We start from the raw sequence: 27,416 nt of genomic DNA, 5'->3' as shown, positions 1-27,416 counted from the left end.
CAGAAATGGTGAACCAAATTGCCCAATACCGGGTGTTCTCCACCATCGACCTCAAGTCAGCGTACCACCAGCTCCCTATCAGACCAGAGGACCGCCCGTACACCGCCTTCGAGGCGAACGGACGCCTCTACCAATTCCTCAGAGTCCCCTTTGGGGTGACGAATGGGGTCTCGGTCTTCCAGAGGGAGATGGACCGCATGGTCGATGACCACCACTTGCAGGCAACCTTCCCCTACCTCGACAACGTCACCATCTGCGGTCACAACCAGCAGGATCACGACTCGAACCTCGAGAGGTTCCTGAAAACCGCACAAAAACTCAACCTCACTTACAACGAGGACAAGTGCGTTTTCAACACCATGCGCCTCTGCATACTAGGCAGCGTGGTGGAGAATGGGGAAATTGGACCAGACCCCGACCGACTGCGCCCCCTACGGGAGCTGCCCCTGCCCAACACTCCCAAAGCCCTGAAAAGGTGCCTGGGGTTATTTTCTTATTATGCCCAATGGGTCCCCAACTACTCCGACAAAGCCCGCCCCCTCTTGAAAGCATCCTCTCTTCCGCTCTCTGCTGAGGCCCACGCCGCCTTCAAAAGCATTAAACGGGATATTGAGCGGGCCACGCTACAGGCAGTGGACGAGAACACTCCCTTTCAAGTGGAAAGTGATGCGTCTGACTTTGCCTTGGCGGCCACCCTCAACCAGGCGGGGCGGCCCGTAGCTTTCTTCTCGAGGACCCTCCAAGGGCCCGAAATCAGACACTCCTCCGTGGAAAAGGAGGCCCAAGCCATCGTGGAGGCAGTGCGCCACTGGCGCCACTACCTAGCCGGCAAACGCTTCACCCTACTTACCGACCAGCGGTCGGTAGCGTTTATGTTTAATAATAAACAGAAGGGGAAGATTAAAAATGATAAGATTCTCAGGTGGCGGATCGAGCTCTCCACCTTCGAGTATGACATCATTTACCGGCCAGGGGCCCTTAACGAATCCCCCAACGCCCTCTCACGAGGGATGTGTGCCAGCGCCACCGGGGATCGGCTACAGACCCTCCACAACGACCTCTGCCACCCAGGGGTCACACTTCATAAAGTCCCGCAACTTACCCTACTCGATTGAGGAAGTTCGGTCTCTGACCAGGAACTGCCGCACTTGCGCTGAGTGCAAGCCTCGGTTCTACCGCCCAGATAGAGCCCACTTAATCAAAGCTACACGGCCCTTTGAGCGGCTCAGCTTAGATTTCAAGGGCCTCCTCCCGTCCGTCGACCGCAATGTTTACTTCCTGAACATTGTGGACGAATACTCCCATTTCCCATTCGCCTTCCCCTGCCCAGACATGACCAGCGCCACGGCCATTAAATGCCTCAACAGCCTGTTCTGCCTGTTCGGTATGCCGAGCTACATCCATACTGATAGGGGGGCGTCCTTCATGAGTGAAGAGCTACGCCAGTACATGCTGTCCAGGGGGATCGCCACGAGCCGTACCACCAGCTACAACCCCCAGGGTAACGGCCAGGTGGAGCGAGAGAACGGGACAGTATGGAAAGCAGTCACTCTAGCTCTAAGGACCAAGGGCCTCCCTATCTCCCGCTGGCAGGAAGTCCTCCCAGATGTGCTCCATTCGATACGGTCGCTATTGTGTACTGCCACTAATGCCACGCCTCATGAACGAATGTTTGTCTTTCCCCGGAAATCCACCTCAGGCGTATCCATGCCATCATGGCTCTCCACCCCAGGTCCGGTATTTGTACGAAGGCATGTGAGGGGCCACAAGACGGACCCTCTCGTGGAGTCAGTGCACCTACTCCACGCCAACCCCCAATACGCGTATGTCCGGCACGCCGACGGAAGGGAGGACACCGTGTCCATAAAAGACGTCGCCCCAGCCGGTAATGACAACAACCACGACAACAACAGCAACAACGATCACAGCAACTCTTACCCACCCACTATCCTTTCATCACCCCCGGAAGAACATCGACCAACGGTGCACCCACCAACTACCCCTTCAACAACCCTGGCGGCACCACCGGCAGAGACCCAGGAGGCCACCGGGGACACCCAGCCGACACCCGCGGCACCACAACAGCTATGTCAGTCACAAAGGACTATCAAACCCCCGAACAGACTAAATCTGTAGTAGGGGTGAATATGATGAAATATGCCATTCATCAGGCACTCTGTATTCTCTGTGTTTGATTGTGCCTGTGACTGTGACAAGCAGGGGAGTTTAGTTTCAGTTTCATTTCCTTACCTGTATTGTATTGTGTGTAGGGCTCCGCCCATACCTGGCCCCTACTTAAGCAGGCCCCAGCGTGTCTCACAGGCAGTGCAGCAGATCTCTGGATGAGAGAAACTTCTCCACTGTGTATTACTTTCTGAGTTAATAAAAGCCTTGCTTTGCTCCGTTAACGTTGAGTCTCGGATTCATTGAGGCACATCACCTCTCTCACACACACCTCTCTCACACACACCTCTCTCACACTCACCTCTCTCACACTCACCTCTCTCACACACACCTCTCTCACACACAACTCTCTCACACACACCTCTCTCACACTCACCTCTCTCACACTCACCTCTCTCTCACTCAAGTCTCTCTCACACACTCTCTCTCACACACACCTCTCCCACACACCTCTTTAACACTCACCTCTCACAGACACACCTCTCACACACCTCTCTCACACTCACCTCTCACACTCACCTCTCTCACACTCACCTCTCACAGACACACCTCTCTCACACTCACCTCTCACACTCACCTCTCACAGACACACCTCTCTCACACACCTCTCTCACACTCACCTCTCACACTCACCTCTCTCACACTCGCCTCTCACAGACACACCTCTCTCACACTCACCTCTCACACTCACCTCTTTCACACTCACCTCTCACAGACACACCTCTCTCACACACCTCTCTCACACACACCTCTCTCAAACACACCTCTCTCACACACACCTCTCTCACACACACCTCTCACATACCTCTCTCTCACACACACACCTCTCTCTCTCACACACACCTCTCTCACACACACCTCTCACACACACACCTCTCTCACACACACCTCTCTCAAACACCTCTCTCACACACACCTCTCTCACACACACCTCTCTCACACACTCCTCTCTCACACACTCCTCTCTCACACACAACTCTCTCACACACACCTCTCTCACACACTCCTCTCTCACACACACCTCTCTCACACTCACCTCTCTCACACACACCTCTCTCTCACACACCTCTCTCACACACACCTCTCTCACACACACCTCTCTCACACACACCTCTCTCACACACACCTCTCTCACACACACACCTCTCACACACACCTCCCTCACACACACCTCTCTCACACTCACCTCTCCCACACACACCTCTCTCACACACCTCTCTCACACACGTCTCACACACACCTCTCTCACACACACCTCTCTCACACACACCTCTCTCACACACACCCGTCTCTCACACAGACGTCTCACACACACCTCTCTCACACACACCTCTCTCACACACCTCTCTCACACACACCTCTCTCACACACACCTCTCTGATACACAGGCGTCTCAAGTTGGAACCCTTGCATTTGTGAAGATACAGATATAAATTTCCTTTACAATTTGCTTTTTTTTGTTTGCCTGTTTAAAATAAAGATCACCTATTTCCCTGACCTTGGAGACTCCTGCAACTTTCCTTAGCGATAGAATCACACAGCAGAGCAGGAGGCCATTCGGCCCATTGTGCCTGTGCCGGCCCATTGCGGGAGAGCTCTCCGATTACTCCCACTCCCTGCTCTTTCCCCATCGCCCTGCAATTCATTCTTTTCAAGTGTTTGTCCAATTTCTTTTTAAAAGTTACTATTGAGTCTGCCTTTCAGGCAACGCGTTCCAGATCACACAACTCGCTGAGTAACAAACATTCTCCTCATCTCCCCTCTGGTTCTTTTCACATTTATCTTAACTCTGTGCCCTTTGGTTTCCGACCCTTGCACTCAGAAATCCTCACAAGTGGTACAAGGAATTTGTATAAAACAACTAAAAGCACAATCTAAACAATCAAGTTGAGGCAAAGCAAATGAGGAAGGCTGCTGGTCGCAGAGTCACAGACTGACACAAGAGAGTCTGAATCAAGCTGCACCAACTCCACTCCTAGCGAGCAGTGAGGGCAGTAGAATGAGGAAGGTGCGTATTATACACAACAATGACTTTCCACTGTGATAACTGCAAGACTGCAACTTACCCAGTAACATGGTGGGAAGCCGAGGAGATGCAGGACAGAGCGGTCCAAGAGGGAATGAGGCAGCACACAGGCTTTGCAAAAGCAACTGGAGCACAGAGCAGCTGGTATTCTATCACACCTGAACTCCTTCAGAAATGCCAGTAAATAGGAGCTGCATCAAAGGTCAGTGTGATAGGCTGCACCCCTCGGGCACTGCATGTGGCTCTGCGATTGGCTCAACTCCCTGCAAGAGCAGCACAATGGCAGGGCTGTCAGCAGACACATCTTACAGCGACCTCCAGCTATTTCACTACCTGCACCTTCACCACACACACACTTCAACTTTATCACTTCTGCATTTCAAACACAACTGCCCAAATCAGGAGCTTTCCCAGACTGAGGGCAGCTTGAGCAGGCTCTGGAGATACTGGCTGCAGCAGAAAGTCACCTTTCCCTGTCCAGACTTCAATATGAGTCAGCAAACACCAAACGGAATACTAACCAGGACCAGAAGGTTCCCCTGCCGGCCCAACACTTACTCCAAGGCACCATCAGTAAAAATGAAATGTTCAATGTTTTCACTCAGAGAGTTGTCGGATCTGGAGCGCTCAACCTGAACAGGTGATGGAAGCTGATTCCACCAATCATTTTAAAGGGAGTTGGATGGTGCTGGAGGATGCGGAGCTTACACGGTTAGGGACAAAAAGCGGGGGTGGGGTGGGGTGGGACTGAGCACGACAGCTCTTTCAGAGAGCTGGCACAGGCATGATGGGCCAAATGGCCTCCTTCTGTGCTGTAAGATCCCATGATTCTATGAAATGGCTGTGTCACACTCAATGTTCAAAGATCACTGACACCACACGAAGAAACAACATTCTCCATCTTCTGTCCACCACTTATTTATATTTCACAAATTTTCAATGTCAAATGTTCTTCCTGAAGGTGCTGACACATACTGGGGTACAGTGCACCCCAGAGTGTGGAAGGTCAGTGTGATAACCCACTGTATCCAGTGCCAGAGTGTGAAAGGACAGTGTGATAACCCACTGTATCCAGTGCCAGAGTGTGAAAGGACAGTGTGATAACCCACTGTATCCAGTGCCAGGGTGTGAAAGGACAGTGTGATAACCCACTGTATCCAGTGCCAGAGTGTGAAAGGACAGTGTGATAACCCACTGTATCCAGTGCCAGGGTGTGAAAGGACAGTGTGATAACCCACTGTATCCAGTGCCAGAGTGTGAAAGGACAGTGTGATAACTCACTGTACCCAGTGCCAGAGTGTGAAAGGACAGTGTGATAACCCACTGTATGCAGTCCCAGAGTGTGAAAGGACAGTGTGATAACCCACTGTATCCAGTGCCAGAGTGTGAAAGGACAGTGTGATAACTCACTGTACCCAGTGCCAGAGTGTGAAAGGACAGTGTGATAACCCACTGTACGCAGTCCCAGAGTGTGAAAGGACAGTGTGATAACCCACTGTACCCAGTGCCAGAGTGTGAAAGGGCAGTGTGATAACCCACTGTACCCAGTCCCAGAGTGTGAAAGGACAGTGTGATAACCCACTGTACCCAGTGCCAGAGTGTGAAAGGACAGTGTGATAACTCACTGTACCCAGTGCCAGAGTGTGAAAGGACAGTGTGATAACCCACTGTACGCAGTCCCAGAGTGTGAAAGGACAGTGTGATAACCCACTGTACCCAGTGCCAGAGTGTGAAAGGGCAGTGTGATAACCCACTGTACCCAGTCCCAGAGTGTGAAAGGACAGTGTGATAACCCACTGTACCCACTCCCAGAGTGTGAAAGGACAGTGTGATAACCCACTGTACCCAGTGCCAGGGTGTGAAAGGACAGTGTGATAACCCACTGTATCCAGTGCCAGAGTGTGAAAGGACAGTGTGATAACCCACTGTACCCAGTGCCAGAGTGTGAAAGGACAGTGTGATAACCCACTGTACCCAGTGCCAGAGTGTGAAAGGACAGTGTGATAACCCACTGTACCCAGTGCCAGAGTGTGAAAGGACAGTGTGATAACCCACTGTACCCAGTGCCAGGGTGTGAAAGGACAGTGTGATAACCCACTGTACCCAGTCCAAAGATGTGCGGGTTAGGTTGATTGGCTATGATAAATTGACCCTTAGTGTTAGGGGGATTAAATATGTGGGGTTACGGGGATAGGGTGGGATATGTGTTGGTGTTGGTGTAGGGGTTACAGGGATTGGGTGGGATATGTGTCGGTGCAGGCTTGATGGGCCGAAATGGCCTCTATCTGCACTGTGGGGTTTCTGTGATTTCTGTGATTTCTGTGTGAAAGGACAGTGTGATAACCCACTGTACCCAGTGCCAGAGTGTGGAAGGTCAGTGTGATAACCCACTGTACCCAGTGCCAGAGTGTGAAAGGACAGTGTGATAACCCACTGTACCCAGTGCCAGAGTCTGAAAGGACAGTGTGATATCCCACTGTACCCAGTGCCAGAGTGTGAAAGGACAGTGTGATAACCCACTGTACCCAGTGCCAGAGTGTGACAGGACAGTGTGATAACCCACTGTACCCAGTGCCAGAGTGTGAAAGGACAGTGTGATAACCCACTGTACCCACTCCCAGCGTGTGAAAGGACAGTGTGATAACCCACTGCACCCAGTGCCAGAGTGTGAAAGGACAATGTGATAACCCACTGTACCCACTCCCAGAGTGTGGAAGGTCAGTGTGATAACCCACTGTAGCCAGTGCCAGAGTGTGAAAGGACAGTGTGATAACCCACTGCACCCAGTGCCAGAGTGTGAAAGGACAGTGTGATAACCCACTGTACCCACTCCCAGAGTGTGGAAGGTCAGTGTGATAACCCACTGTACCCACTCCCAGAGTGTGAAAGGACAGTGTGATAACTCCATCCATTTCCCTAACATCTGTCTGAGGCTGAACCACACTGTTCGCAATCTTGGTGTCATATTTGACCCTAAAATGAATTTCCAACCACATATCCACAGCATAACAACGACCGCCTACTTCAACCTCCGTAACATCGCTCGTCTCCGCCCCGCCTCAGCTCATTCACTGCTGAAACCCTCATCCATGCCTTTGTTACCTCTAGACTTGACTATTCCAATGCAGTCCTGGATGGTCTCCCTCACATTCTACCCTACGTAAAATTGAGCTCATCCAAAACTCGTCTGCCCGTGTCCTAACTCGCACCAAGTCCCATTCACCCATCACCCCTGTGCTCGCTGACCTACATTGGCTCCCAGTTAAGCAGCGCCTCGATTTTAAAATTCTCATCCTTGTTTTCAAATCCCTCCATGGCCTCGCCCCTCCCTATCTCTGTAATCTCCTCCAGCCCCACAACCCCCGAGCTATCTGCGCTCCTCTAATTCTGCCCTCTTGAGCATCCCTGATTATAATCCAGAAGAAAAATACTGTGGATGCTGGATATCTGAAATTTGATGCTGCCTGCCCTGCTGAGTATTTCCAGCATTTTTTGTTTTTATTCCTGATTTGAATCGCTTCACCATTGGTGGTTGTAGGGGGTGGCGGGGTGGCGCGTGCGCCCAGTCAGTTATGCCCCTGACTGTCTGTGAGCGGTTCGAATCGCTCCCACACCCCTGGGTTCTAGACACCGGACTTAGGTACAGGCGGCGATACAGAAAATGGAGTAGACAAGTGGTTCGGTGTAAGAAAACCAAGATTTTATTAAACAGAAATAAAACACAGTCTTATGAGAAGTCACTAGTACAAAATTCAGGCAAATACAAAATTTATACTTATACAGGGAATGGGGAACACACGGCACATCGAGGGAAAACAATTACATTAACAATCCCCTTATCCTTATCCCACCCCCTATACCTAACTAGATTAAGCTATGAGGGGTCAGAATTCATGCTCACCAATCCAAAGCCTGTTTCTTTAACAGTTGCGAGTTTTGAGGTTTGGTCTTCTGTCCTTTCAGGTGCTCCGTCGCCACGTGGTCTCAGGGCGCGGTGCTGGAGCAGCTGCAGCGACACATCTTTCTTCTCCTCAGCTACCGTCGTCATCTCGTCGCGATGGGTTTTCTTCTTCTTCTCCCTCAGGCGGCCGTCGGCGGTAACGTTGTGTCTATAGGACAGTTGGCAGTCTTCACTGCTTAGATTTTACTATCCACGCTTCGAACGCCAGTATATTCGTTGTGGCGTGGACACCTGCGTTTATTCGCAGTGTTCAACACGATTCTTCCCCAAGCGCCAGCTTATAACTAGGCGCTTGGCCTTTATCAATACGTCTTTCGTGGCTCTGCTCTGCTCTTATCGAGTTGTTACCTTCTTCTTCGTCTCTCCTCGTCTCGTCCTGTGTGTCCTGTGTGTCCTCGTCTCGTCTCATTTCGTCTCGCGGCCTGTGTGTCCTGTATGACTTTGGACTCGGGTCTCGCTCCCCCGCCTGTAATTGGTATGGATGTCCTTGGCTGTTAAAATCCGATCCGGGGAGCGAGAAGAGAACCCGCCACGAGGCCAGGGCACGAGTACGTGCGGCAGCAGCCCAAGACCAGACGAGAGGTCCGAGTCAAGAGCCAGAGAGAGAGAGAGAGCGCTACAGAAGGCCTACAGTTATACCCGTTGCTTCAACTCATATCTGCGCGCCAAATCAGGTTAGTCCATTGTTTCGCTTTTGGCGGGCTGTTTTACATGATCATACCAATCTAAGTTAACTGGTTTTTAGATGGCCGTTTATCGCACCTAATGGCCTGATGTCCGGGCTGTATTGTCATTAATGCTTTTTAATCGGCCTGTGCAGCCTTGGTCGCTTCCCTAAGCTGTTTCCGATTATTTATGCAGACAAACTAATGGCCTTGCGCTTAGGCCTGACTGGGGTGATCTGTTCCAATCTGACGAAAATGCATATTCAGTTTTGCTTAACTGTCTAGGTTTTCAAACACAAAAGTCCCTTTTCACAGAAACTGCATTTTAAGTTTCGATTTCCCAAAACTGCTTGTGCTGCTACAGAGTCCAAGCTTTTTAAAATCTTGCAGGCTTTTGGTCACGAGGTGCGGACGCCATCTTTTGGGTACCCTTTTTAAAATGTCCATGCAGGGTCCCTTTTATTAATAACCTTGGGGAATTGTGGGAATTTTGCGAATCTTACAGTGGCCATGCCTTCTGTTGCCGAGGCTCTAAGCTCTGGAATTCCCTGCCTAAACCTCTCCGCCTCGCTACCTCTCTTTCCTCCTTTATGATGCTCCATAAAACCTACCTCTTTGACCAAGCTTTTGGTCACCTGCCCTAATTTTCCCTTACGTGGCTCGGTGTCAAGTTTTGTTTGATAATCGCTCCTGTGAAGCACCGTGGAACATTTTCTAGTCTTAGGCAGTCCCTCAGAACCGAGGATGACTTGCTTCCACATGAAAAATGAGTTCTCAGGTGAGTGATGAGTCCAATGCAGGACCTACAGTCTCTGTCACAGGTGGGGCAGATGGTGGTTGAAGGGGCGGGTGGGTGGGGTGCTTGGGTTGACGTGCGCTCCTTGCGCTGCCTGCGCTTGGCTTCCGCTTGCTCCCGGCGAAGAGACGCGAGGTGTTTGGCGCCTTCCCGAATGCTTCTCCTCCACTTTGTGCAGTCTTGGGCCAGGGATTCCCAGGTGTCGATGGGGATGTTACACTTTTTCAAGGAGGCTTTGAGGGTGTCCTTGAATTGTTTCCTCTGCCCACCTGGGGCTCTCTTGCCGTGCCGGAGCTCCGAGTAGAGCGCTTGTTTCGGGAGTCTCGTATCGGGCATGCGGACGATGTGACCCATCCATTGGAGCTGATCGAGCGAGGTCAAAGCTTCGATGCTGGGGATGTTGGCCTGAGCGAGAACACTGACGTTGGTGCGCCTATCCTGCCAATGGATTTGCAGGATCTTGCGGAGGCAGCGTTTGTGGTAACTCTCCAGTGCTTTGAGGTGCCTGCTGTACATGGTCCATGTCTCTGAAGCATACAGCAGGGCGAGTATCATTGCTGTTCTGTAGACCATGAGCTTAGTGCCGGGTTTGAGGTCCTGGTCTTCAAACACTCTCTTCCTCAGGCGACCGAAGGCTACACTGGCACACTGAAGGCGGTGTTGGACTTTGTCATCGATGTCTGCCCTTGTTGACAGTAGGCTCCCGAGGTATCGAAAGTGGTCCACGTTGGCCAAGGCCTTGTCGTGGATTTTGATAATCAGGAAGCAGTGCTGTGTGGCGGGGGCAGGTTGGTAGAGGACCTTTGTCTTATGGATGTTTAGTGTAAGGCCCATGCTCTCGTACGCTTCGGTGAAGGTGTTGACGAAGGTTTGGAGTTCGACCTCCAATTTGATAATCGCTCCTGTGAAGCACTTTGGGACGTTTTACTGTGTTAAAGGTGCTATATAAATACAAGATGTTGTTGTTGTGTTTTCTCTATATTAACTGCAAGCTCTATCTTGCTGATGGGTACACAGGAGATTCTGGAATGTGACCTTTGTGTTGCACAGGTTGTATCGGATTGCACATCGGATTACACCAGTTATTATTAATTCAGCAGAGGCAGTGTTGTGTTCAATAGGTTTGCTGCTAATTTGCTGTCAGTCCTTTTGTGGACTTGCTGATCATGGTTTTAATTGATGTAATGATGATGGGAAGAAATTCGAAGCCACTCATCTCAGCAGCTGCACACCTCGACTCACAAATACAATCCGATTCATGTCACCGTCAAGTCCAACTCTCCTCATGGACTGCTCGTCGCTCACGGACACCAGACCAGCGTCTGCTCAGAACTTTCAAATCCAGCTCTTAAGCTGGGAGCTGTGCATGTCTGGTCTGTGCTGTGTCTGGTCTGTGCTGTGTCTGGTCAGTGCTGTGTCTGGTCTGTGTCTGGTCTGTGCTGTGTCTGGGCTGTGCTGTGTCTGGGAGCGCTGTGTCTGGGCTGCGCTGTGTCTGGGTTGCGCTGTGTCTGGTCTGTGCTGTGTCTGGTCTGTGCATGTCTGGTCTGTGCTGTGTCTGGTCTGTGCTGTGTCTGGTCTGTGCTGTGTCTGCTCTGTGCTGTGTCTGGTCTGTGTCTGGTCTGTGCTGTGTCTGGTCTGTGTCTGGTCTGTGCTGTGTCTGGTCTGTGCTGTGTCTGGTCTGTGCTGTGTCTGGTCTGTGCTGTGTCTGCTCTGTGCTGTGTCTGGTCTGTGTCTGGTCTGTGCTGTGTCTGGTCTGTGTCTGGTCTGTGCTGGGTCTGGTCTGTGCTGTGTCTGGTCTGTGCTGTGTCTGGGAGTGCTGTGTCTGGGCTGCGCTGTGTCTGGGCTGCACTGTGTCTGGTCTGTGCTGTGTCTGGTCTGAGCTGTGTCTGGTCTGCACTGTGTCTGGTCTGCGCTGTGCCTGGGCTGCACTGTGTCTGGTCTGCGCTGTGTCTGGTCTGCATTGTATCTGGTCTGCGCTGTGTCTGGGCTGTGCTGTGTCTGGTCTGAGCTGTGTCTGGGGTGCACTGTGTCTGGGAGTGCTGTGTCTGGGAGTGCTGTGTCTGGGAGTGCTGTGTCTGGGAGTGCTGTGTCTGGTCTGCGCTGTGCCTGGTCTGCACTGTGTCTGGTCTGCGCTGTGTCTGGTCTGCGCTGTGTCTGGTCTGTGCTGTGTCTGGTCTGCACTTTGTCTGGTCTGCGCTGTGTCTGGTCTGAGCTGTGTCTGGTCTGAGCTGTTTCTGGTCTGAGTTGCGTCTGGGCTGCGCTGTGTCTGGGCTGCACTGGGTCTGTGCTGTGTCTGGGCTGAGCTGTGTCTGGGAGCACTGTGTCTGGGCCGCGCTGTGTCTCGGCTGTGTCTGGGCTGTGTCTGGGCTAAACTGTGTCTGGGTTGAACTGTGTCTGGTCTGAGCTGTGTCTGGTCTGAGCTGTGTCTGGGAGCGCTGTGTCTGGGCTGTGCTGTGTCTGGGCTGCACTGAGTCTCGTCTTCGCTGTGTCTGGTCGGTGCTGTGTCTGGGAGCGCTGTGTCTGGTCTGGTCTGCGCTGTGTCTGGGCTGCGCTGTGTCTGGGCTGCACTGTGTCTGGGCTGCGCTGTTTCTGGGCTGTGCTCTGTCTGGTCTGAGCTGTGTCTGGACTGAGCTGTGTCTGGTCTGTGCTGTGTCTGGTCTGTGCTGTGTCTGGTCTGTGCTGTGTCTGGGCTGAGCTGTGTCTGGTCTGTGCTGTGTCTGGGCTGAGCTGTGTCTGGTCTGTGCTGTGTCTGGGCTGAGCTGTGTCTGGTCTGTGCTGTGTCTGGGAGCACTGTGTCTGGGCTGTGTTTGGGCTGAGCTGTGTCTGGGCTGCGCTGTGTCTGGGCTGCACTGTGTCTGGTCTGAGCTGTGTCTGGTCTGAGCTGTGTCTGGTCTGTGCTGTGTTTGGTCTGAGCTGTGTCTGGTCTGAGCTGTGTCTGGTCTATGCTGTGTCTGGGCTGAGCTTTGTCTGGTCTGTGCTGTGTCTGGTCTGTGCTGTGTCTGGTCTGTGCTGTGTCTGGGCTGAGCTGTGTCTGGTCTGTGCTTTGTCTGGGCTCAGCTGTGTCTGGTCTGTGCTGTGTCTGGGCTGAGCTGTGTCTGGGCTGCGGTGTGTCTGGGCTGCACTGTGTCTAGTCTGAGCTGTGTCTGGTCTGAGCTATGTCTGGTCTGAGCTGTGTCTGTTCTGAGCTGTGTCTGGTCTGAGCTGTGTCAGGTCTGAGCTGTGTCTGGTCTGTGCTCTGACTGGTCTGAGCTGTGTCTGGTCTGTGCTGTGCCTGGTCTGTGCTGTGTCTGGGCTGAGCTGTGTCTGGTCTGTGCTGTGTCTGGGCTGAGCTGTGTCTGGTCTGTGCTGTGTCTGGGAGCACTGTGTCTGGTCTGTGCTGTGTCTGGTCTGTGCTGTGTCTGGGCTGCGATGTGTCTGGTCTGTGCTGTCTCTGGGCTGTGATGTGTCTGGGCAGTGCTGTGACTGGGCTGTGCTGTGTCTGGGCTGAGCTGTGTCTGCGCTGCGCTGTGTCTGGGCTGCAATGTGTCTGGTCTGAGCTGTGTCTGGGCACTGCTGTGTCTGGGAGTGCTATGTCTGTGCTGTGTCTGGCCTGCGCTGTGTCTGGTCTGTGCTGTGTCTTTTCTGTGCTGTGTCTGGTCTGAGTTATGTCTGGGCTGTGCTGTGTCTGGGCTGCGCTGTGTCTGGGCTGCATTGTGTCTGGTCTGTGCTGTGTTTGGGCTGAGCTGTGTCTGGTCTGTGCTGTGCCTGGTCTGTGCTGTGTCTGGGAGCACTGTGTCTGGTCTGAGCTGTGTCTGGGCTGCGCTGTGTATGGTCTGTACTGTGTCTGGTCTGCACTGTTTCTGGGCTGAGCTGTGTCTGGTCTGAGCTGTGTCTGCTCTGCACTGTGTCTGGTCTGAGCTGTGTCTGGTCTGAACTGTGTCTGGGCACTGCTGTGTCTGGGAGTGCTATGTCTGCACTGTGTCTGGCCTGCGCTGTGTCTGATCTGTGCTGTGTCTTTTCTGTGCTGTGCCTGGTCTGAGTTATGTCTGGGCTGTGCTGTGTCTGGGCTGTGCTGTGTCTGGGCTGCACTGTGTCTGGTCTGAGCTGTGTCTGGTCTGAGATGTGTCTGGTCTGTGCTCTGTCTGGGAGCACTGTGTCTGGGAGCACTGTTACTGGGCTGTGTCTAGGCTGTGCTCTGTCTGGTATGAGCTGTGTCTGGGCTGTGCTGCGTCTGGTCTGTGCTGTGTCTGCTCTGTGCAGTGTCAGGTCTGTGTCTGGTCTGTGCTGTCTCTGGTCTGTGTCTGGTCTGTGCTGTGTCTGGTCTGTGCTGTGTCTGGTCTGTGCTGTGTCTGGTCTGTGCTGTGTCTGCTCTGTCCTGTGTCTGGTCTGTGCTGTGTCTGGTCTGTGCTGTGTCTGGTCTGTGCTGTGTCTGGGAGTGCTGTGTCTGGGCTGCGCTGTGTCTCGGCTGTGCTGTGTCTGGTCTGTGCTGTGTCTGGTCTGAGCTGTGTCTGGTCTGCACTGTGTCTGGTCTGCGCTGTGCCTGGGCTGCACTGTGTCTGGTCTGCGCTGTGTCTGGTCTGCATTGTGTCTGGTCTGCGCTGTGTCTGGGCTGTGCTGTGTCTGGTCTGAGCTGTGTCTGTGGTGCACTGTGTCTGGGAGTGCTGTGTCTGGGAATGCTGTGCCTGGGAGTGCTGTGTCTGGGAGTGCTGTGTCTGGTCTGCGCTGTGCATGGTCTGCACTGTGTCTGGTCTGCGCTGTGTCTGGTCTGCACTGTGTCTGGTCTGTGCTGTGTCTGGTCTGCACTTTGTCTGGTCTGCGCTGTGTCTGGTCTGAGCTGTGTCTGGTCTGAGCTGTTTCTGGTCTGAGTTGCGTCTGGGCTGCGCTGTGTCTGGGCTGCACTGGGTCTGTGCTGTGCCTGGGCTGAGCTGTGTCTGGGAGCACTGTGTCTGGGCCGCGCTGTGTCTCGGCTGTGTCTGGGCTGTGTCTGGGCAAAATGTGTCTGGGTTGAACTGTGTCTGGTCTGAGCTGTGTCTGGTCTGGGCTGTGTCTGGGAGCGCTGTGTCTGGGCTGTGCTGTGTCTGGGCTGCGCTGTGTCTGGTCTTCGCTGTGTCTGGTCTGTGCTGTGTCTGGGAGCGCTTTGTCTGGTCTGGTCTGTGCTGTGTCTGGTCTGCGCTGTGTCTGGGCTGCGCTGTGTCTGGGCTGCGCTGTTTCTGGGCTGTGCTGTGTCTGGTCTGAGCTGTGTCTGGACTGAGCTGTGTCTGGTCTGTGCTGTGTCTGGTCTGTGCTGTGTCTGGGCTGAGCTGTGTCTGGTCTGTACTGTGTCTGGGCTGAGCTGTGTCTGGTCTGTGCTGTGTCTGGGCTGAGCTGTGTCTGGTCTGTGCTGTGTCTGGGAGCACTGTGTCTGGGCTGTGTCTGGGCTGAGCTGTGTCTGGGCTGCGCTGTGTCTGGGCTGCACTGTGTCTGGTCTGAGCTGTGTCTGGTCTGAGCTGTGTCTGGTCTGTGCTGTGTTTGGTCTGAGCTGTGTCTGGTCTGAGCTGTGTCTGGTCTGTGCTGTGTCTGGGCTGAGCTATGTCTGGTCTGTGCTGTGTCTGGTCTGTGCTGTTTCTGGTCTGAGCTGTGTCTGGTCTGTGCTTTGTCTGGGCTGAGCTGTGTCTGGTCTGTGCTGTGTCTGGGCTGAACTGTGTCTGGGCTGCACTGAGTTTGGGCTGCACTGTGTCTAGTCTGAGCTGTGTCTGGTCTGAGCTGTGTCTGGTCTGAGCTGTGTCTGGTCTGAGCTGTGTCTGGTCTGAGCTGTGTCATGTCTGAGCTGTGTCTGGTCTGTGCTGTGTCTGGTCTGAGCTGTGTCTGGTCTGTGCTGTGTCTGGTCCGAGCTGTGTCTGGTCTGTGCTGTGTCTGGTCTGAGCTGTGTCTGGTCTGTGCTGTGTCCGGTCTGTGCTGTGTCTGGGCTGCGATGTGTCTGGTCTGTGCTGTCTCTGGGCTGTGATGTGTCTGGGCAGAGCTGTGACTGGGCTGTGCTGTGTCTGGTCCGAGCTGTGTCTGGTCTGTGCTGTGTCTGGTCTGAGCTGTGTCTGGTCTGTGCTGTGTCCGGTCTGTGCTGTGTCTGGGCTGCGATGTGTCTGGTCTGTGCTGTCTCTGGGCTGTGATGTGTCTGGGCAGAGCTGTGACTGGGCTGTGCTGTGTCTGGGCTGAGCTGTGTCTGTGCTGCGCTGTGTCTGGGCTGCAATGTGTCTGGTCTGAGCTGTGACTGGGCTGTGCTGTGTCTGGGCTGAGCTGTGTCTGTGCTGCGCTGTGTCTGGGCTGCAATGTGTCTGGTCTGAGCTGTGTCTGGGAGTGCTGTGTCTGGTCTGAGCTGTGTCTGGGCACTGCTGTGTCTGGGAGTGCTATGTCTGTGCTGTGTCTGGCCTGCGCTGTGTCTGGTCTGTGCTGTGTCTTTTCTGTGCTGTGTCTGGTCTGAGTTATGTCTGGGCTGTGCTGTGTCTGGGCTGCGCTGTGTCTGGGTTGCATTCTGTCTGGTCTGTGCTGTGTCTGGGCTGAGCTGTGTCTGGTCTGTGCTTTGCCTGGTCTGTGCTGTGTCTGGGAGCACTGTGTCTGGTCTGAGCTGTGTCTGGGCTGCGCTGTGTCTGCTCTGTGCTGTGTCTGGTCTGCACTGTGTCTGGGCTACGCTGTGTCTGGTCTGAGCTGTGTCTGCTCTGCGCTGTGTCTGGTCTGAGCTGTGTCTGGTCTGAGCTGTGTCTGGGCACTGCTGTGTCTGATCTGTGCTGTGTCTTTTCTGTGCTGTGTCTGGTCTGAGTTATGTCTGGGCTGTGCTGTGTCTGGGTTGTGCTGTGTCTGGGCTGCGCTGTGTCTGGTCTGAGCTGTGTCTGCTCTGCGCTGTGTCTGGTCTGAGCTGTGTCTGGTCTGAGCTGTGTCTGGGCACTGCTGTGTCTGATCTGTGCTGTGTCTTTTCTGTGCTGTGTCTGGTCTGAGTTATGTCTGGGCTGTGCTGTGTCTGGGTTGTGCTGTGTCTGGGCTGTGCTCTGTCTGGTATGAGCTGTGTCTGCCCTGTGCTGTGTATGGTCTGTGCTGTGTCTGCTCTGTGCAGTGTCTGGTCTTTGTCTGGTCTGTGCTGTGTCTGGTCTGTGCTGTGTCTGTGCTGTGTCTGGTCTGTGCTGTGTCTGGTCTGTGCTGTGTCTGGTCTGTGCTGTGTCTGCTCTGTGCTGTGACTGGTCTGTGCTGTGTCTGGTCTGTGTCTGGTCTGTGCTGTGCCTGGTCTGTGCTGTGTCTGGTCTGTGCTGTGTGTGGCAGTGCTGTGTCTGGGCTGCGCTGTGTCTCGGCTGCACTGTGTCTGGTCTGTGCTGTGTCTGGTCTGAGCTGTGTCTGGTCTGCACTGTGTCTGGTCTGCGTTGTGCCTGGGCTGCACTGTGTCTGGTCTGCGCTGTGTCTGGTCTGCATTGTGCCTGGACTGTGCTGTGTCTGGGCTGGGCGGTGTCTGGTCTGAGCTGTGTCTGGGGTGCACTGTGTCTGGGAGTGCTGTGTCTGGGAGTGCTGTGTCTGGGAGTGCTGTGTCTGGTCTGCGCTGTGCCTGGTCTGCACTGTCCCTGGTCTGCGCTGTGTCTGCTCTGTGCTGTGTCTGGTCTGTGCTGTGTCTGGTCTGCACTTTGTCTGGTCTGCGCTGTGTCTGGTCTGAGCTGTGTCTGGTCCGAGCTGTTTCTGGTCTGTGCTGTGTCTGGTCTGTGCTGTGTCTGGGCTGAGCTGTGTCTGGTCTGTGCTGTGTCTGGGCTGAGCTGTGTCTGGTCTGAGCTGTGTCTGGTCTGAGCTGTGTCTGGTCTGTGCTGTGTTTTGTCTGAGCTGTGTCTGGTCTGAGCTGTGTCTGGTCTGTGCTGTGTTCGGGCTGAGCTATGTCTGGTCTGTGCTGTGTCTGGTCTGTGCTGTGTTTGGTCTGAGCTGTGTCTGGTCTGAGCTGTGTCTGGTCTATGCTGTGTCTGGGCTGAGCTTTGTCTGGTCTGTGCTGTGTCTGGTCTGTGCTGTGTCTGGTCTGTGCTGTGTCTGGGCTGAGCTGTGTCTGGTCTGTGCTTTGTCTGGGCTGAGCTGTGTCTGGTCTGTGCTGTGTCTGGGCTGAGCTGTGTCTGGGCTGCGGTGTGTCTGGGCTGCACTGTGTCTAGTCTGAGCTGTGTCTGGTCTGAGCTATGTCTGGTCTGAGCTGTGTCTGTTCTGAGCTGTGTCTGGTCTGAGCTGTGTCAGGTCTGAGCTGTGTCTGGTCTGTGCTCTGACTGGTCTGAGCTGTGTCTGGTCTGTGCTGTGTCTGGTCTGTGCTGTGTCTGGGCTGAGCTGTGTCTGGTCTGTGCTGTGTCTGGGCTGAGCTGTGTCTGGTCTGTGCTGTGTCTGGGAGCACTGTGTCTGGTCTGTGCTGTGTCTGGTCTGTGCTGTGTCTGGGCTGCGATGTGTCTGGTCTGTGCTGTCTCTGGGCTGTGATGTGTCTGGGCAGTGCTGTGACTGGGCTGTGCTGTGTCTGGGCTGAGCTGTGTCTGCGCTGCGCTGTGTCTGGGCTGCAATGTGTCTGGTCTGAGCTGTGTCTGGGCACTGCTGTGTCTGGGAGTGCTATGTCTGTGCTGTGTCTGGCCTGCGCTGTGTCTGGTCTGTGCTGTGTCTTTTCTGTGCTGTGTCTGGTCTGAGTTATGTCTGGGCTGTGCTGTGTCTGGGCTGCGCTGTGTCTGGGCTGCATTGTGTCTGGTCTGTGCTGTGTTTGGGCTGAGCTGTGTCTGGTCTGTGCTGTGCCTGGTCTGTGCTGTGTCTGGGAGCACTGTGTCTGGTCTGAGCTGTGTCTGGGCTGCGCTGTGTATGGTCTGTACTGTGTCTGGTCTGCACTGTTTCTGGGCTGAGCTGTGTCTGGTCTGAGCTGTGTCTGCTCTGCACTGTGTCTGGTCTGAGCTGTGTCTGGTCTGAACTGTGTCTGGGCACTGCTGTGTCTGGGAGTGCTATGTCTGCACTGTGTCTGGCCTGCGCTGTGTCTGATCTGTGCTGTGTCTTTTCTGTGCTGTGCCTGGTCTGAGTTATGTCTGGGCTGTGCTGTGTCTGGGCTGTGCTGTGTCTGGGCTGCACTGTGTCTGGTCTGAGCTGTGTCTGGTCTGAGATGTGTCTGGTCTGTGCTCTGTCTGGGAGCACTGTGTCTGGGAGCACTGTTACTGGGCTGTGTCTAGGCTGTGCTCTGTCTGGTATGAGCTGTGTCTGGGCTGTGCTGCGTCTGGTCTGTGCTGTGTCTGCTCTGTGCAGTATCAGGTCTGTGTCTGGTCTGTGCTGTCTCTGGTCTGTGTCTGGTCTGTGCTGTGTCTGGTCTGTGCTGTGTCTGGTCTGTGCTGTGTCTGGTCTGTGCTGTGTCTGCTCTGTCCTGTGTCTGGTCTGTGCTGTGTCTGGTCTGTGCTGTGTCTGGTCTGTGCTGTGTCTGGGAGTGCTGTGTCTGGGCTGCGCTGTGTCTCGGCTGTGCTGTGTCTGGTCTGTGCTGTGTCTGGTCTGAGCTGTGTCTGGTCTGCACTGTGTCTGGTCTGCGCTGTGCCTGGGCTGCACTGTGTCTGGTCTGCGCTGTGTCTGGTCTGCATTGTGTCTGGTCTGCGCTGTGTCTGGGCTGTGCTGTGTCTGGTCTGAGCTGTGTCTGTGGTGCACTGTGTCTGGGAGTGCTGTGTCTGGGAATGCTGTGCCTGGGAGTGCTGTGTCTGGGAGTGCTGTGTCTGGTCTGCGCTGTGCATGGTCTGCACTGTGTCTGGTCTGCGCTGTGTCTGGTCTGCACTGTGTCTGGTCTGTGCTGTGTCTGGTCTGCACTTTGTCTGGTCTGCGCTGTGTCTGGTCTGAGCTGTGTCTGGTCTGAGCTGTTTCTGGTCTGAGTTGCGTCTGGGCTGCGCTGTGTCTGGGCTGCACTGGGTCTGTGCTGTGCCTGGGCTGAGCTGTGTCTGGGAGCACTGTGTCTGGGCCGCGCTGTGTCTCGGCTGTGTCTGGGCTGTGTCTGGGCAAAATGTGTCTGGGTTGAACTGTGTCTGGTCTGAGCTGTGTCTGGTCTGGGCTGTGTCTGGGAGCGCTGTGTCTGGGCTGTGCTGTGTCTGGGCTGCGCTGTGTCTGGTCTTCGCTGTGTCTGGTCTGTGCTGTGTCTGGGAGCGCTTTGTCTGGTCTGGTCTGTGCTGTGTCTGGTCTGCGCTGTGTCTGGGCTGCGCTGTGTCTGGGCTGCGCTGTTTCTGGGCTGTGCTGTGTCTGGTCTGAGCTGTGTCTGGACTGAGCTGTGTCTGGTCTGTGCTGTGTCTGGTCTGTGCTGTGTCTGGTCTGTGCTGTGTCTGGGCTGAGCTGTGTCTGGTCTGTACTGTGTCTGGGCTGAGCTGTGTCTGGTCTGTGCTGTGTCTGGGCTGAGCTGTGTCTGGTCTGTGCTGTGTCTGGGAGCACTGTGTCTGGGCTGTGTCTGGGCTGAGCTGTGTCTGGGCTGCGCTGTGTCTGGGCTGCACTGTGTCTGGTCTGAGCTGTGTCTGGTCTGAGCTGTGTCTGGTCTGTGCTGTGTTTGGTCTGAGCTGTGTCTGGTCTGAGCTGTGTCTGGTCTGTGCTGTGTCTGGGCTGAGCTATGTCTGGTCTGTGCTGTGTCTGGTCTGTGCTGTTTCTGGTCTGAGCTGTGTCTGGTCTGTGCTTTGTCTGGGCTGAGCTGTGTCTGGTCTGTGCTGTGTCTGGGCTGAACTGTGTCTGGGCTGCACTGAGTTTGGGCTGCACTGTGTCTAGTCTGAGCTGTGTCTGGTCTGAGCTGTGTCTGGTCTGAGCTGTGTCTGGTCTGAGCTGTGTCTGGTCTGAGCTGTGTCAGGTCTGAGCTGTGTCTGGTCTGTGCTGTGTCTGGTCTGAGCTGTGTCTGGTCTGTGCTGTGTCTGGTCCGAGCTGTGTCTGGTCTGTGCTGTGTCTGGTCTGAGCTGTGTCTGGTCTGTGCTGTGTCCGGTCTGTGCTGTGTCTGGGCTGCGATGTGTCTGGTCTGTGCTGTCTCTGGGCTGTGATGTGTCTGGGCAGAGCTGTGACTGGGCTGTGCTGTGTCTGGGCTGAGCTGTGTCTGTGCTGCGCTGTGTCTGGGCTGCAATGTGTCTGGTCTGAGCTGTGTCTGGGAGTGCTGTGTCTGGTCTGAGCTGTGTCTGGGCACTGCTGTGTCTGGGAGTGCTATGTCTGTGCTGTGTCTGGCCTGCGCTGTGTCTGGTCTGTGCTGTGTCTTTTCTGTGCTGTGTCTGGTCTGAGTTATGTCTGGGCTGTGCTGTGTCTGGGCTGCGCTGTGTCTGGGTTGCATTCTGTCTGGTCTGTGCTGTGTCTGGGCTGAGCTGTGTCTGGTCTGTGCTTTGCCTGGTCTGTGCTGTGTCTGGGAGCACTGTGTCTGGTCTGAGCTGTGTCTGGGCTGCGCTGTGTCTGCTCTGTGCTGTGTCTGGTCTGCACTGTGTCTGGGCTACGCTGTGTCTGGTCTGAGCTGTGTCTGCTCTGCGCTGTGTCTGGTCTGAGCTGTGTCTGGTCTGAGCTGTGTCTGGGCACTGCTGTGTCTGATCTGTGCTGTGTCTTTTCTGTGCTGTGTCTGGTCTGAGTTATGTCTGGGCTGTGCTGTGTCTGGGTTGTGCTGTGTCTGGGCTGCGCTGTGTCTGGTCTGAGCTGTGTCTGCTCTGCGCTGTGTCTGGTCTGAGCTGTGTCTGGTCTGAGCTGTGTCTGGGCACTGCTGTGTCTGATCTGTGCTGTGTCTTTTCTGTGCTGTGTCTGGTCTGAGTTATGTCTGGGCTGTGCTGTGTCTGGGTTGTGCTGTGTCTGGGCTGTGCTCTGTCTGGTATGAGCTGTGTCTGCTCTGTGCTGTGTATGGTCTGTGCTGTGTCTGCTCTGTGCAGTGTCTGGTCTTTGTCTGGTCTGTGCTGTGTCTGGTCTGTGCTGTGTCTGTGCTGTGTCTGGTCTGTGCTGTGTCTGGTCTGTGCTGTGTCTGGTCTGTGCTGTGTCTGCTCTGTGCTGTGACTGGTCTGTGCTGTGTCTGGTCTGTGTCTGGTCTGTGCTGTGCCTGGTCTGTGCTGTGTCTGGTCTGTGCTGTGTGTGGCAGTGCTGTGTCTGGGCTGCGCTGTGTCTCGGCTGCACTGTGTCTGGTCTGTGCTGTGTCTGGTCTGAGCTGTGTCTGGTCTGCACTGTGTCTGGTCTGCGTTGTGCCTGGGCTGCACTGTGTCTGGTCTGCGCTGTGTCTGGTCTGCATTGTGCCTGGACTGTGCTGTGTCTGGGCTGGGCGGTGTCTGGTCTGAGCTGTGTCTGGGGTGCACTGTGTCTGGGAGTGCTGTGTCTGGGAGTGCTGTGTCTGGGAGTGCTGTGTCTGGTCTGCGCTGTGCCTGGTCTGCACTGTCCCTGGTCTGCGCTGTGTCTGGTCTGTGCTGTGTCTGGTCTGTGCTGTGTCTGGTCTGCACTTTGTCTGGTCTGCGCTGTGTCTGGTCTGAGCTGTGTCTGGTCCGAGCTGTTTCTGGTCTGTGCTGTGTCTGGTCTGTGCTGTGTCTGGGCTGAGCTGTGTCTGGTCTGTGCTGTGTCTGGGCTGAGCTGTGTCTGGTCTGAGCTGTGTCTGGTCTGAGCTGTGTCTGGTCTGTGCTGTGTTTTGTCTGAGCTGTGTCTGGTCTGAGCTGTGTCTGGTCTGTGCTGTGTTCGGGCTGAGCTATGTCTGGTCTGTGCTGTGTCTGGTCTGTGCTGTGTCTAGTCTGTGCTGTGTCTGGGCTGAACTGTGTCTGGTCTGTGCTTTGTCTGGGCTGAGCTGTGTCTGGTCTGTGCTGTGTCTGGGCTGAGCTGTGTCTGGGCTGCGCTGTGTCTGGGCTGCACTGTGTCTAGTCTGAGCTGTGTCTGGTCTGAGCTGTGTCTGGTCTGAGCTGTGTCTGGTCTGAGCTGTGTCTGCTCTGAGCTGTGTCAGGTCTGAGCTGTGTCTGGTCTTTACTGTGTCTGCTCTGAGCTGTGTCTGGTCTGTGCTGTGTCTGGTCTGTGCTGTGTCTGGTCTGTGCTGTGTCTGAGCTGAGCTGTGTCTGGTCTGTGCTGTGTCTGGGCTGAGCTGTGTCTGGTCTGTGCTGTGTCTGGGCTGAGCTGTGTCTGGTCTGTGCTGTGTCTGGGAGCACTGTGTCTGGTCTGTGCTGTGTCTGGTCTGTGCTGCGTCTGGGCTGCAATATGTCTGGTCTGTGCTGTCTCTGGGCTGTGATGTGTCTGGGCAGTGCTGTGACTGGGCTGTGCTGTGTCTGGGCTGAGCTGTGTCTGTGCTGCGCTGTGTCTGGGCTGCAATGTGTCTGGTCTGAGCTGTGTCTGGGAGTGCTGTGTCTGGTCTGAGCTGTGTCTGGGCACTGCTGTGTCTGGGAGTGCTATGTCTGTGCTGTGTCTGGCCTGCGCTGTGTCTGGTCTGTGCTGTCTCTTTTCTGTGCTGTGTCTGGTCTGAGTTATGTCTGGGCTGTGCTGTGTCTGGGCTGCGCTGTGTCTGGGCTGCATTGTGTCTGGTCTGTGCTGTGCCTGGTCTGTACTGTGTCTGGGAGCACTGTGTCTGGTCTGAGCTGTGTCTGGGCTGCGCTGTGTCTGGTCTGTGCTGTGTCTGGTCTGCACTGTGTCTGGGCTGTGCTGTGTCTGGTCTGAGCTGTGTCTGCTCTGCGCTGTGTCTGGTCTGAGCTGTGTCTGGTCTGAGCTGTGTCTGGGCACTGCTGTGTCTGGGAGTGCTATGTCTGTGCTGTGTCTGGCCTGCGCTGTGTCTGGTCTGTGCTGTGTCTTTTCTGTGCTGTGTCTGGTCTGAGTGATGCCTGGGCTGTGCTGTGTCTGGGCTGTGCTGTGTCTGGGCTGCGCTGTGTCTGGGAGCACTGTTACTGGGCTGTGCCTAGGCTGTGCTCTGTCTGGTATGAGCTGTGTCTGGGCTGCGCTGCATCTGGTCTGTGCTGTGTCTGCTCTGTGCAGTGTCTGGTCTGTGCTGTCTCTGGTCTGTGTCTGGTCTGTGCTGTGTCTGGTCTGTGCTGTCTCTGGTCTGTGTCTGGTCTGTGCTGTGTCTGGTCTGTGCTGTGTCTGGTCTGTGCTGTGTCTGGTCTGTGCTGTGTCTGCTCTGTGCTGTGTCTGGTCTGTGCTGTGTCTGGTCTGTGTCTGGTCCGTGCTGTGTCTGGTCTGTGCTGTGTCTGGTCTGTGCTGTGTCTGGGAGTGCTGTGTCTGGGCTGCGCTGTGTCTCGGCTGCGCTGTGTCTGGTCTGTGCTGTGTCTGGTCTGAGCTGTGTCTGGTCTGCACTGTGTCTGGTCTGCACTGTGCCTGGGCTGCACTGTGTCTGGTCTGCGCTGTGTCTGGTCTGCATTGTGTCTGGTCTGCGCTGTGTCTGGGCTGTGCTGTGTCTGGTCTGAGCTGTGTCTGTGGTGCACTGTGTCTGGGAGTGCTGTGTCTGGGAGTGCTGTGTCTGGGAGTGCTGTGACTGGGAGTGCTGTGTCTGGTCTGCGCTGTGCCTGGTCTGCACTGTGTCTGGTCTGCGCTGTGTCTGGTCTGTGCTGTGTCTGGTCTGCACTTTGTCTGGTCTGCGCTGTGTCTGGTCTGAGCTGTGTCTGGTCTGAGCTGTTTCTGGTCTGAGTTGTGTCTGGGCTGCGCTGTGTCTGGGCTGCACTGGGTCTGTGCTGTGTCTGGGCTGCGCTGTGTCTGGTCCTCACTGTATCTGGTCTGTGCTGTGTCTGGGAGCGCTGTGTCTGGTCTGGTCAGTGCTGTGTCTGGTCTGCGCTGTGTCTGGGCTGCACTGTGTCTGGGCTGTGCTGTTTCTGGGCTGTGCTGTGTCTGGTCTGAGCTGTGTCTGGACTGAGCTGTGTCTGGTCTGTGCTGTGTCTGGTCTGTGCTGTGTCTGGTCTGTGCTGTGTCTGGGCTGAGCTGTGTCTGGTCTGTGCTGTGTCTGGGCTGAGCTGTGTCTGGTCTGTGCTGTGTCTGGGCTGAGCTGTGTCTGGTCTGTGCTGTGTCTGGGAACACTGTGTCTGGGCTGTGTCTGGGCTGAGCTGTGTCTGGGCTGCACTGTGTCTGGGCTGCACTGTGTCTGGTCTGAGCTGTGTCTGGTCTGAGCTGTGTCTGGTCTGTGCTGTGTTTGGTCTGAGCTGTGTCTGGTCTGAGCTGTGTCTGGTCTGTGCTGTGTCTGGGCTGAGCTATGTCTGGTCTGTGCTGTGTCTGGTCTGTGCTGTGTCTGGTCTGTGCTGTGTCTGGTCTGTGCTGTGTCTGGTCTGTGCTGTGTCTGGGCTGAGCTGTGTCTGGTCTGTGCTGTGTCTGGGCTGAGCTGTGTCTGGTCTGTGCTGTGTCTGGGCTGAGCTGTTTCTGGTCTGTGCTGTGTCTGGGAGCACTGTGTCTGGTCTGTGCTGTGTCTGGTCTGTGCTGTGTCTGGGCTGCGATGTGTCTGGTCTGTGCTGTCTCTGGGCTGTGATGTGTCTGGGCAGAGCTGTGACTGGGCTGTGCTGTGTCTGGGCTGAGCTGTGTCTGTGCTGCGCTGTGTCTGGGCTGCAATGTGTCTGGTCTGAGCTGTGTCTGGGAGTGCTGTGTCTGGTCTGAGCTGTGTCTGGGCACTGCTGTGTCTGGGAGTGCTATGTCTGTGCTGTGTCTGGCCTGCGCTGTGTCTGGTCTGTGCTGTTTCTTTTCTGTGCTGTGTCTGGTCTGAGTTATGTCTGGGCTGTGCTGTGTCTGGGCTGCGCTGTGTCTGGGCTGCATTGTGTCTGGTCTGTTCTGTGTCTGGGCTGAGCTGTGTCTGGTCTGTGCTGTGCCTGGCCTGTGCTGTGTCTGGGAGCACTGTGTCTGGTCTGAGCTGTGTCTGGGCTGCGCTGTGTCTGCTCTGTGCTGTGTCTGGTCTGCACTGTGTCTGGGCTGTGCTGTGTCTGGTCTGAGCTGTGTCTGCTCTGCGCTGTGTCTGGTCTGAGCTGTGTCTGGTCTGAGCTGTGTCTGGGCACTGCTGTGTCTGATCTGTGCTGTGTCTTTTCTGTGCTGTGTCTGGTCTGAGTTATGTGTGGGCTGTGCTGTGTCTGGGCTGTGCTGTGTCTAGGCTGCACTGTGTCTGGTCTGAGCAGTGTCTGGTCTGAGATGTGTCTGGTCTGTGATCTGCCTGGGAGCACTGTGTCTGGGAGCACTGTTACTGGGCTGTGTCTAGGCTGTGCTCTGTCTGGTATGAGCTGTGTCTGTGCTGTGCTGAGTCTGGTCTGTGCTGTGTCTGCTCTGTGCAGTGTCTGGTCTGTGTCTGGTCTGTGCTGTGTCTGGTCTGTGCTGTGTCTGTGCTGTGTCTGGTCTGTGCTGTGTCTGGTCTGTGCTGTGTCTGCTCTGTGCTGTGTCTGGTCTGTGCTGTGTCTGGTCTGTGTCCGGTCTGTGCTGTGTCTGGTCTGTGCTGTGTCTGGTCTGTGCTGTGTCTGGAAGTGCTGTGTCTGGGCTGTGCTGTGTCTCGGCTGCACTGTCTGGTCAGTGCTGTGTCTGGTCTGAGCAGTGTCTGGTCTGCACTGTGTCTGGTCTGCGTTGTGCCTGGGCTGCACTGTGTCTGGTCTGCGCTGTGTCTGGTCTGTGTTGTGCCTGGACTGCGCTGTGTCTGGGCTGTGCTGTGTCTGGTCTGAGCTGTGTCTGGAGTGCACTGTGTCTGGGAGTGCTGTGACTGGGAGTGCTGTGTCTGGGAGTGCTGTGTCTGGTCTGCGCTGTGCCTGGTCTGCACTGTGTCTGGTCTGCGCTGTGTCTGGTCTGTGCTGTGTCTGGTCTGTGCTGTGTCTGGTCTGCACTTTGTCTGCTCTGCGCTGTGTCTGGTCTGAGCTGTTTCTGGTCTGAGCTGTTTCTGGTCTGAGCTGCGTCTGGGCTGCGCTGTGTCTGGGCTGCACTGGGTCTGTGCTGTGTCTGGGAGCACTGTGTCTGGGCCGCGCTGTGTCTCGGCTATGTCTGGGCTGTGTCTGGGCTAAACTGTGTCTGGGTTGAACTGTGTCTGGTCTGAGCTGTGTCTGGTCTGAGCTGTGTCTGGGAGCACTGTGTCTGGGCTGCGCTGTGTCTGGGCTGTGTCTGGGCTGAACTGTGTCTGGGCTGTGCTGTGTCTGGTCTGAGCTGTGTCTGGGCACTGCTGTGTCTGGGAGTGCTATGTCTGTGCTGTGTCTGGCCTGCGCTGTGTCTGGTCTGTGCTGTGTCTTTTCTGTGCTGTGTCTGGTCTGAGTTATGTCTGGTCTGTGCTGTGTCTGGTCTGTGCTGTGTCTGGAAGTGCTGTGTCTGGGCTGTGCTGTGTCTCGGCTGCACTGTGTCTGGTCAGTGCTGTGTCTGGTCTGAGCAGTGTCTGGTCTGCACTGTGTCTGGTCTGCGTTGTACCTGGGCTGTGTTGTGCCTGGACTGCGCTGTGTCTGGGCTGTGCTGTGTCTGGTCTGAGCTGTGTCTGGAGTGCACTGTGTCTGGGAGTGTTGTGACTGGGAGTGCTGTGTCTGGGAGTGCTGTGTCTGGTCTGCGCTGTGCCTGGTCTGCACTGTGTCTGGTCTGCGCTGTGTCTGGTCTGTGCTGTGTCTGGTCTGTGCTGTGTCTGGTCTGCACTTTGTCTGGTCTGCGCTGTGTCTGGTCTGAGCTGTGTCTGGGCTGCGCTATGTCTGGGCTGCACTGGGTCTGTGCTGTGTCTGGGAGCACTGTGTCTGGGCCGCGCTGTGTCTCGGCTATGTCTGGGCTGTGTCTGGGCTAAACTGTGTCTGGGTTGAACTGTGTCTGGTCTGAGCTGTGTCTGGTCTGAGCTGTGTCTGGCAGCACTGTGTCTGGGCTGCGCTGTGTCTGGGCTGTGTCTGGGCTGAACTGTGTCTGGGCTGTGCTGTGTCTGGTCTGAGCTGTGTCTGGGAGCGCTGTGTCTGGTCTGGGATGTGTCTG

General features: G+C 55.3%; 1 pseudogene; it reads right to left on the bottom strand.

Moving 5' to 3' along the window:
* LOC147100466 (zinc finger protein 385D-like) overlaps nucleotides 1–8,580 on the bottom strand; it is a 252,915-nt pseudogene extending 244,335 nt beyond the window's left edge.
* Between the last annotated feature and the right edge of the window lie 18,836 nt (nucleotides 8,581–27,416).

This window comes from Somniosus microcephalus, chromosome 26 (genome assembly GCF_052327205.1).
Source record: "Somniosus microcephalus isolate GS21.2 chromosome 26, FLI_Smic_1.0, whole genome shotgun sequence".
In the NCBI taxonomy this organism is placed as follows: domain Eukaryota; kingdom Metazoa; phylum Chordata; class Chondrichthyes; order Squaliformes; family Somniosidae; genus Somniosus; species Somniosus microcephalus.
Note: the sequence above shows the minus strand (reverse complement) of the source record. Positions and strands in the feature narration are given on the sequence as shown.